Below are 9499 nucleotides of genomic sequence, written 5' to 3'. Positions count from 1 at the left end.
TAAAAATAAATAATTTATATATTCATTGGTGGTTAACTCATAAAATTGATTACTTACAAACTCTCCTAGCCTAAATGGCATTCATTCATTTATTGATAAAAATAAATAATTTATATATTCATTGGTGGTTAACTCATAAAATTGATTACTTACAAACTCTCCTAGCCTAAAGTTTTTGTAACAATAAATTAAATCTAAATTATGTGAAGAATGACAAAAACGAAGAAATGGAAGTAGAACTGAGCAAAGGGGCTTGAACATCGTGTTCAAAGGATGTAAATAAACTAGGCCGGCTTACCTATATCAGACCTCTATTGCATATAGTGAAATATAATTAAGAGTGTAAATGGGCTAGACCGGCCTACAAGTGCCTACGACCTAACCTATAAGTTACAAATAGTAAAATAGAATAGGCCTAGACTTTTAAAAAAAAATTATTTAGAAAATAGGCCATAGGCTTTTTTTGTATATATCGGACCTATATCATATTATTTATTTTAAATAAAATAAATAAAATTATTATTTAATAAATTTGAATAATAAAGTAATATTATTTTAGTTATACTTTTAATTGTTGAATGTTTGATATGTTTAAACAGGCTAACAGACTTAAGACAAGGCTTTTAGTTTTTAAATATAGGTCATGCCAGCCTTATAATTCGGGCCCTACACAGGCCAATAGGTCAGGCCATACCCAATATTTTTTTGCACAGGCTTGGCCTACTTAAGTCAAAGTCTAGCCTAGCCTAGCCTATTTACACCCCTAAATATAACAGATTCAGACTTTTAAAAAAGCCTATTTATAATACAGGCTATAGGCTTTCTTTTTTATGTCGAGCCTATAAGTCTACAGGTCGACCTATATAATTTTATTTATTTTCTTTAAAATAAATAATATTATATTTTAATAATTTTGAATAATAAAGTAATATTATTTTATTTTTTTTTTAATTATTAAATGTTTAATAGGATTAAGCAGGCCTAGGCCTAGACTTTTATTTTTTTGATATAAGTCATGCCAGACTTATAGTTTGAGCCTACATAATACTAACAGGTCAGGCTAGGTCTAAAGTATTTTACACAGACCTAACCTATTTAAGGCAATGTCTAGCCTAGCATAGTCTATTTACATCCCTAATGATGTCTTTTCTTATGAATAAAAAAAGAGGTTTATATTTAGGGCTTTATTTATCTCATGCAATAGAAAGGAAACTTTCTCATGCTATAGACACAACCATTATATATAAAAAAAATAACATAAAAATTAATCTATGTCTAGGAGAAAAAAATACACTACAATAACATAAGAGTATATTTTTGCATATATTTAATGTTCTGAATTGTAAGATTACAGTGACTGATACGTGTGTTAGCTATATATGCTAAAGAGAAGGGGCCAAAATAAGAAACTAACCCACGTTCACTTATAGGAGAATCTAACTGAAGGAAATAGACAAATAGCTACTATACAAACATGAATAATTAAAACTACACACGTGATAACTAGCATAACAAGATTTAAGTAACTGAACTATTATGGTCTTCAGACTCTTCACTGATATAATGCAGTGGGTGAAGTACGGTAAAATGTATATCCATAATATCTTTTTCGCTGGGTTATTAAATAGGAGGTTCATGATGTCTTTTGAGTCAACTTGTATGGCTGAAATGGGAGAATATTTTAGAGAGTAAAGATCAAAATTATAATTATTATTTAAAAATTTATGGAACTAAACTTTAATAATTTTGTAATTTGTTATATTTATGCATGTATTTCATTATAATTTAAACTGTTAACTTTTTAATTAACGGTTATAATTCTGCAATTTTATTAGAAGTAGGATCCTTTGACATCAGTGCCAAAGTTTAAATTTGACACCTCATCTGAGAGCCGTTAGATCAAAAAAGATCAATGACTCAGATTTGTAAACATGTGACACCATTGATCTTTTTTGATCTAACGACTATCAGATAAGGTGTCAAATTTCAAATTTGACACCGGTGTCAAAGAATCCTACCTCATTTTATTATATAGAAGTGAATTGATATCACCTGTCACTTAATCATGTATTTTTTTCTCCAAATTTATGCTTCTTTAGTATGATTGTACTGTCAATTCATTAGCTTTTTTAATATATTTTAATTTTAAAAAGTTTGAAGTCAATTCAAATGTTATATATAAATGATTGAATTTTATTTAAGTGATAAAAATATTTTACTCCTTGAATCATAGAAAATTAAATATTCTTGCTTTTAAAATTTAAATAAATCTAAATTTCTCCTATCTTATATTGGTGAATGAAAATATAAACGTATATATTTTTTTTTAATATAATGGTGGCTAGAACCTATTTCATTATGCAAATCACTCAGGTCCTTCATCATTAGACTAAGGCTAATGGTTTTTAAATTTTATTTCAAACTTCTTAATTTGTATTAATGAGTATACATAAATAATATTTATAAGTGAAACTAGCTTTTACTTTCATGTAAGGCATTATAACATGTGTTTGTTTGAGTCTAAGTGACCGTTTGAATGACCTTTTTTCTCCTCCAAAAAATAGAATTCACAAAAAGTCAAAATCTTACTTTTTTTCAAAGCTAATTGTTTTACCTTACGAAAAAAGCAAAAGTCAAAACTCAAATATATATTTTTTTTCAAAATCCAAAATTGCTGCAACCATAGTTTCAACCAATCTCATCTCTCATACCGTCACCATTACCACCACTGCCACCTCCTTATCCTTCATCATTGTCGCCACTGCTGCCACCATCACCCTAACTCTAACCAAAATCAATCTCACCTCGCTGTTGTCATCATGGCCTTCGCCACCGCCACCACCTTATTTACTATCACCGCTGCCATCACTTTGCCACCATCAACACCTCCACCACTACCCAATGGCGGATCTAGGAATTTGATGAAGGGTGGGCCCCTCCGCACCTGAAATGCAAAAAAATGGGATCTAACCTTTGTGGTTTCCATCACAAAGAATAACTACTTTATCTTTAGGTTGAGATTTGACTCTAGGTTGTGACAAAGGAGGAAGGAAGTAAACAGCAAATAAATTGGCCGACACTGTAAGAACCTGCACCGTTAATTAAGGTATTTAATTAATTAATTATGCAAAATTAGGAAATGATTCCATAATTGACCCTAATAATTATTAAGAGGCTTTAATAATTATGGTAAGTGATTAAGAATGCTGAAAGTCGCTTTTCGGAAGAAAAGTGCAGATACATGTTCTGCTAGTCGGTATAAATGCGTACCGAAAAAGTATCCCAGAAAATTAAAGTAAGTGCATGATAATTACTAGAATAATATGTAGGACTTGTAAAACGAGTTTTGAGTCCAAATAATGAGAACTGGTGCTAGAAATCGGTACTGGCTTTGAAAAGCGCGTACCGGAAAGGTGCTCAGAAAAATATAATAAAAATATGTTAATTCTTGGAAAAATGTGTAGTTTCAGATTCCAAAGTTTGGAATTAAAATGCTAAGCGTAGTAATTAAATTTAATACTGTGCGTTTATGTGTTAAATCACTATAAATAGGCACACTTGGCCCTAAACCCTAGGCACTCAGTTTTGTCTACGTGACTTGGTGGCTGACTTGCACCTTATACACTGTTCCATTGCCTTCCCTTCCATTTCTTGAGCAAGCATTCACCTTTGATGCTTGTTCTTCCATTTAAACACTTGGTGAGGGTGAGGGTTGGCCTTGGGACTGCATTGGGGTACTGTTTCTGAGTTAGAGAACCTGTGTGAGGGAGTTTGAAGAGTTGTGTTTGCTGTTCTTGAGGGGTGTGACCTTTTGTTGGCATTTTGATGCTCCAAGATGCCTTTTTGTTGAGTGAAAGACCTACCTTCTTGTTCATTTTCGTGCATCATCCTTGAGTCAGACTTGAGGGGCTGTGTTGAGCTCCAAGAGCATCTCCATCCTCTGTTTTTGAGCTGTGGTATGATCACCAACCTTTAACTTGAGTTTTAAGGCTTAAAAATGGAAGCTTGATGCATGTTTGAAAAGAAAAAGAATATTCCGCATTTTTAATTAAGCACCGCTTAATACGATGTAATGTTAATATTCCGAGTATACACGGGGTGTTACATTTTATGGTATCAGAGCAACGGTTCAAGGGAAAAGCCTGTATGTATTGCAATGATTAGGATGTTTGGTTTTGTCTGTTTTATGTGTTTGCTCCGTCGAGTATTATTATGATAATGCATATGTGACCACATTGCGTGGGCCTGATCAATTCATAATTTGTGTAACTTGTGCAGAGTCATGGTAAGACCCGGGAGAAACCGCGAGACTTCGGAGGATCGGCCCGATCCTGTCCTGGCTGCATTGACTGAGATGCAGGTGGCCCGACAAGCCGACCAGGAGGCCATGAGAATGGCAAACCAGGCCATGCTGGACGCCGTCAGATAGGCGAACAGGAAGGCCACTGAGGACGTGTTGGAGGCCAACCGTCTGGCGAACATGACGATGTTTAGAGTCATGTTGGAGGAGATGAGGAATGGCCCTGATGTTGGTCCTGTCCCTCCGCCACCACCTCCACCGCCACCACCACCACCTCTACCCAGTCTGCAGGATGACTCTCAGAGTCAAATGGGAGATGGCAGTCACCTTACGGGGGCCATGCAGACCGTCCCTGTTCTTGTTGAGGATCGAGATGAGATCGACCGCCGACTGAATGCTTTCCGTAAGCATAAGCCACCTACCTTTGATGGATCCTTTGATCCTGTTGCTGCGGCACGTTGGCTTCAGGCGTTGGACGATTTTTTGGGTCATGCAGTGCACAGATCCGCAGAAGTTGATGTTCGCTACTTACATGCTGGAGGGAGATGCCCATGAGTGGTGGACAAACCTTTCTCATGTCTACGAGATGCAGGGTCATGTGATGACTTGGCCTATGTTCGAGGATTTCTTCTTGGGTCAGTACTTTCCATATGACGCTCAGGAGAGGCAGCAGGGAGAGTTTGACAGATTGGTTCAGGGCTCGTTGTCTGTGGACGAGTACCTGGCCAAGTTCAACCAGTTGGTGAAGTTTGCACACTTCAGGATGGCGAGGCCTACTCCTACATTTCTGGCTGCTAAGTTCCGCAAGGGACTTAGTGAGGATATTGCTGGTTACCTAGCTGGTTCTGCTTCTAGAGATTTTGGGACACTGGTTCAGCAGTGTCGTGATATTGAAGATTACTACAGCTCGAGTAAGGCCAAGAAGGCCAAGGTTGCTGAGGCGACGAAGGTTGCAGCTGGTAGTTTCACTTCTTGGCGAGACAGGAAGTTTGGGAACAAGGGCAAGGGTAAACAGATGGAAACTCGGCTTCAAGAGGACTTCTGCTCAGGGGAGTGCAGCGAGACCTCCTGCTCCCAAGTGTTCGGGATGCGGGAAGACTCATTTTGGGCTGTGCTCTACCGGCCAGTTGATTTGCTTTCAGTGTGGCAAGGAGGGCCACTTCTCCAGAGACTGTCCGTCGGCGACGGCGAAGGCTACTACAGTGCAGGCAGTGCCACTTCAGATGGTTCCCCTTCCACCTACTTCGGCACCGGTAGTGCCACCATCTTCTGGGAGAGCTTATACTCTGGATCGTCAGCAGTCGGATCGAGCTCCGAACCTTGTCAGAGCTACTGTTACGATTGGTACATCAGTTGTTGATGTTTTGTTTGACTCAGGGGCTACGCATTCTTTTGTTTCTACCCCGATTGCTGTGGGGCTTGAGTTGCCCATGTCTGTGCTTTCTCCACCGCTGTGGGTGACTACCGCCACCAGAGAAAGATGTGATGCTACCACTGTTCATCGCGATGTGGCATTTCAGTGGGATGGCCGTGAGTTCTCGGTGGATCTGATAGGATTGTCGATGGCCAACTTGGAGGTTATTCTGGGCATGGATTGGCTGTCCAGAAATTGTGTGATGATTGAATGTTGTGCCAAGCGTGTAGTGTTGTTTCCGTGTGATTCCACAGCCAGTTCCTCGCCGTACATTTCGTTGCTGCAGGCTAGGAGAGCCTTGAGAGCAGGGGCATTTGGTTATGTCATATTGGGAGGTTTAGTGAGTGGTACACAGGAGGACATCACCGGCATTTCTGTGGTGAGGGAGTTCCTCGAGGTGTTTCCTGAGTTTCCGCCACAGAGAGAGATAGAGTTCTCCATAGATCTGTTGTCTGGTGTGAGGCCGATTTCTTTAGCTCCATACCGGATGTCGCCACCAGAGTTGGCAGAGCTGAAGAAGCATATTGAGGATCTTTCAGCGAAAGATTTTATTAGACCGAGTGTGTCTCCTTGGGGAGCACCGGTTATCTTTGTGAAGAAGAAGGACGAGACAATGCGATTGTGCACCGACTACAGGCAGCTGAACAAGGTGACAATCAAGAACAAGTATCCCCTTCCTCGGATTGATGACCTGTTGGATCAGCTCAGGGGTGCTTGTGTGTATTCCAAGATTGATCTCCGGTCCGGATACCATCAGATTCGGGTGAAGCCGGAGGATTTCTCGAAGACCGCATTTCGCTCGACATACGGTCATTTTGAGTACTTGGTGATTCTGTTCGGTCTCACCAATGCACCTGCTGTGTTCATGGATTACATGAACCAGATTTTCCAGCTGTACCTGGATCAGTTTGTGATCGTCTTCATTGACGACATTTTGATCTACTCCAAGACAGAGGAAGAGCACGTGGGGCATTTGAGAACTGTTCTGCAAGTGTTAAAGGAGAAGAAGCTGTATGCGAAGCCTTCCAAATGTGAGTTTTGGCTCAAGTCTGTGAAGTTTCTTGGGCATGTTATTTCTGCTGAGGGAGTTGCAGTGGATCCGAACAAGATTGAGGCCGTACTGGATTGGGAGAGACCCAAGACAGTTACGGAAGTGAGGAGCTTTCTGGGTTTGGAAGGTTACTATCGGAGGTTCATCAAGGGATTCTCCACCATGGTTTTGCCATTGACTCGCCTTACTCGGAAGAAGACTCCATTTGTGTGGACTCACGAGTGTGAGGTCTGTTTTCAGGAGTTGAAGGAGAGACTGACTACTGCTCCTGTGTTGGTCCTTCCTGATCCTGCGCTTGAGATTGAGCTTTACACCGATGCCTCCGGGAAGGGGCTAGGTTGTGTGTTGATGCAGTTAGGCAAAGTGATTTCCTATGCTTCGAGGCAGTTGAAACCTCATGAGGAGAACTACCCTACTCATGACTTGGAGTTGGCTGCTATTATGTTTGCTTTCAAGATTTGGAGGCATTATCTTTTTGGTTTGAGGTTTGTGGTGTTCAGTGACCACAAGAGTTTGAAGTACCTGTTCGACCAGAAGGAGTTGAACATGAGGCAGAGGAGATGGATGGAGTTCATAAAGGACTACGACTTCGAGCTAAGGTATCATCCTGGCAAGGCCAATGTGGTAGCTGATGCTTTGAGTCGGAAATCCAGTAGTTCATCCAGTTTGTTACTTGGTAACTTTGATGTGGTTGAGAAGTTCCGAAACTTGGCAGTGACCGCTCCGTGTGAGAGTGTACTTCTCGAGTTGGAAGCAACAGATGTTGTGAATGAGCTGTTAGAAAAGATCAAAGAGGCACAAGTTCAGAGAGAGTGTCTGGATTATGTGAAGAACCAAGACGGTGTGTCTTGGAATGATGATGGATTGCTTTTGTTTCAGCAGAGAATTGTAGTTCCTCGAGGTCCGTTGACAGAAGAGGTTATGGCAGAAGGCCATAAGGGTCAGTTTTCTATCCACCCTGGTGCTACTAAGATGTATCAAGACTTGAAGAAGAACTTCTGGTGGCCGGGCATGAAGAAAGATGTTGCTATCTTTATGTCCAAGTGTTTAGTTTGCCAGAAGGTGAAGATTGAGCATCAGAGACCGTCTGGTGAACTTAAACCTCTCGAAGTACCACAGTGGAAGTGGGAAGGTATTTCTATGGACTTCGTGGTGGGATTGCCGAAGACTCAGGCGGGTTGTGACTCTATTTGGGTCATCGTGGACAGACTGACGAAGTCTGCCCATTTTCTTCCAGTGAAGGTGAGCTTCACTACAGAGCAGTTGGCCAAGCTTTATGTCCGCGAGATTGTGAGGCTTCACGGGGTGCCCGAGAGTATCATTAGTGATAGGGATCCGAAGTTCACTTCTCAGTTCTGGGAGGCGCTGCAGGAGGCTTTTGGTACGCAATTGAGATTGAGTACCGCCTATCACCCTCATACTGATGGACAGACTGAGAGGACCATCCAGACCTTGGAGGACATGTTGCGAGCTTTCACATTGGAGCAGGGCTCGGCATGGGATAGGTACCTTCCATTGGTTGAGTTTTCTTACAACAACAGCTTCCATGCTAGCCTGGGCATGGGGCCCTACGAAGCACTGTATGGTAGGAGGTGTCAGACTCCTACTTGTTGGTTTGAGGTTGGGGACAAGGAGCTTTTTGGCTTGGACTTTGTCCAAGATACCACCTTGCAGATCCAGATGATCCGTGAAAAGTTGAAGCAGGCGCAGAATTGCCAGAAGAGCTACTATGATGTCAAGCATCGTTCGCTGGAGTTCAGTGAGGGTGAGCACGTGTTTCTGAGACTTTCACCTGTCACCGGTGTTGGTCGGGCACTCGGAGTGAGGAAGCTGAGCCCGCGATATATTGGGCCATACCAGATCCTTGGTAGAGTAGGACCTGTTGCCTATCGGCTTGCCTTGCCTCCGAACTTGGCTAACATCCATGACGTGTTTCACGTGTCTCAGCTTCGAAAGTACATAGCAGATTCGTCGCACGTGGTGCAACCGGATGATGTGGAGGTTCGGGAGAGCCTGAAGACTCCCGTCGGACCACTCAGAATTCTCGATCGTGGCGAGAAGCAGCTGAGGAGCAAGATCATTCCAATGGTCAAGGTGCAGTAGACCGGAAGAACTCCTGAGGAGTGTACTTGGGAGCGTGAGGACGCGCTTCTCTGGCAGTACCCCGAGTTTCAACCAGGTATGTTTCTGATTTTGAAGTCAAAATCCTAAAAAGGTGGGATGAATGTAAGAACTCGCACCGTTAATTAAGGTATTTAATTAATTAATTATGCAATATTAGAAAATGATTCCATAATTGACCCTAATAATTATTAAGAGGCTTTAATAATTATGGTAAGTGATTAAAAATGCTGAAAGTCACTTTTCGGAAGAAAAGTGCAGATACCGGTTCTACTAGTCGATATAAATGCGTACCGAAAAAGTATCCCGGAAAATTAAAGTAAGTGCATGATAATTACTAGAATAATATGTAGGACTTTTAAAACGAGTTTCAAGTCCAAATAATGAGAACTGGTGCTAGAAACCGGTACTGGCTTTGAAAAGCGCGTTCTGGAAAGGTGCTCAGAAAAATATAATAAAAATATGTTAATTCTTGAAAAAATGTTTAGTTTCAGATTCCAAAGTTTGGGATTAAAATGCTAAGCATAGTAATTAAAGTTAATACTGTGCGTTTATGTGTTAAATCACTATAAATAGGCACACTTGGCCCTAAACCCTAAGCACTCAGTTTTGT

This window comes from Gastrolobium bilobum, unplaced genomic scaffold, assembly GCF_033153095.1.
Source record: "Gastrolobium bilobum isolate Gb01-03AN ecotype WA unplaced genomic scaffold, APGP_CSIRO_Gbil_v1 utg45331, whole genome shotgun sequence".
In the NCBI taxonomy this organism is placed as follows: domain Eukaryota; kingdom Viridiplantae; phylum Streptophyta; class Magnoliopsida; order Fabales; family Fabaceae; genus Gastrolobium; species Gastrolobium bilobum.
The sequence above is the reverse complement of the archived record's forward strand: the minus strand, read 5'-3'. Positions refer to the sequence as shown.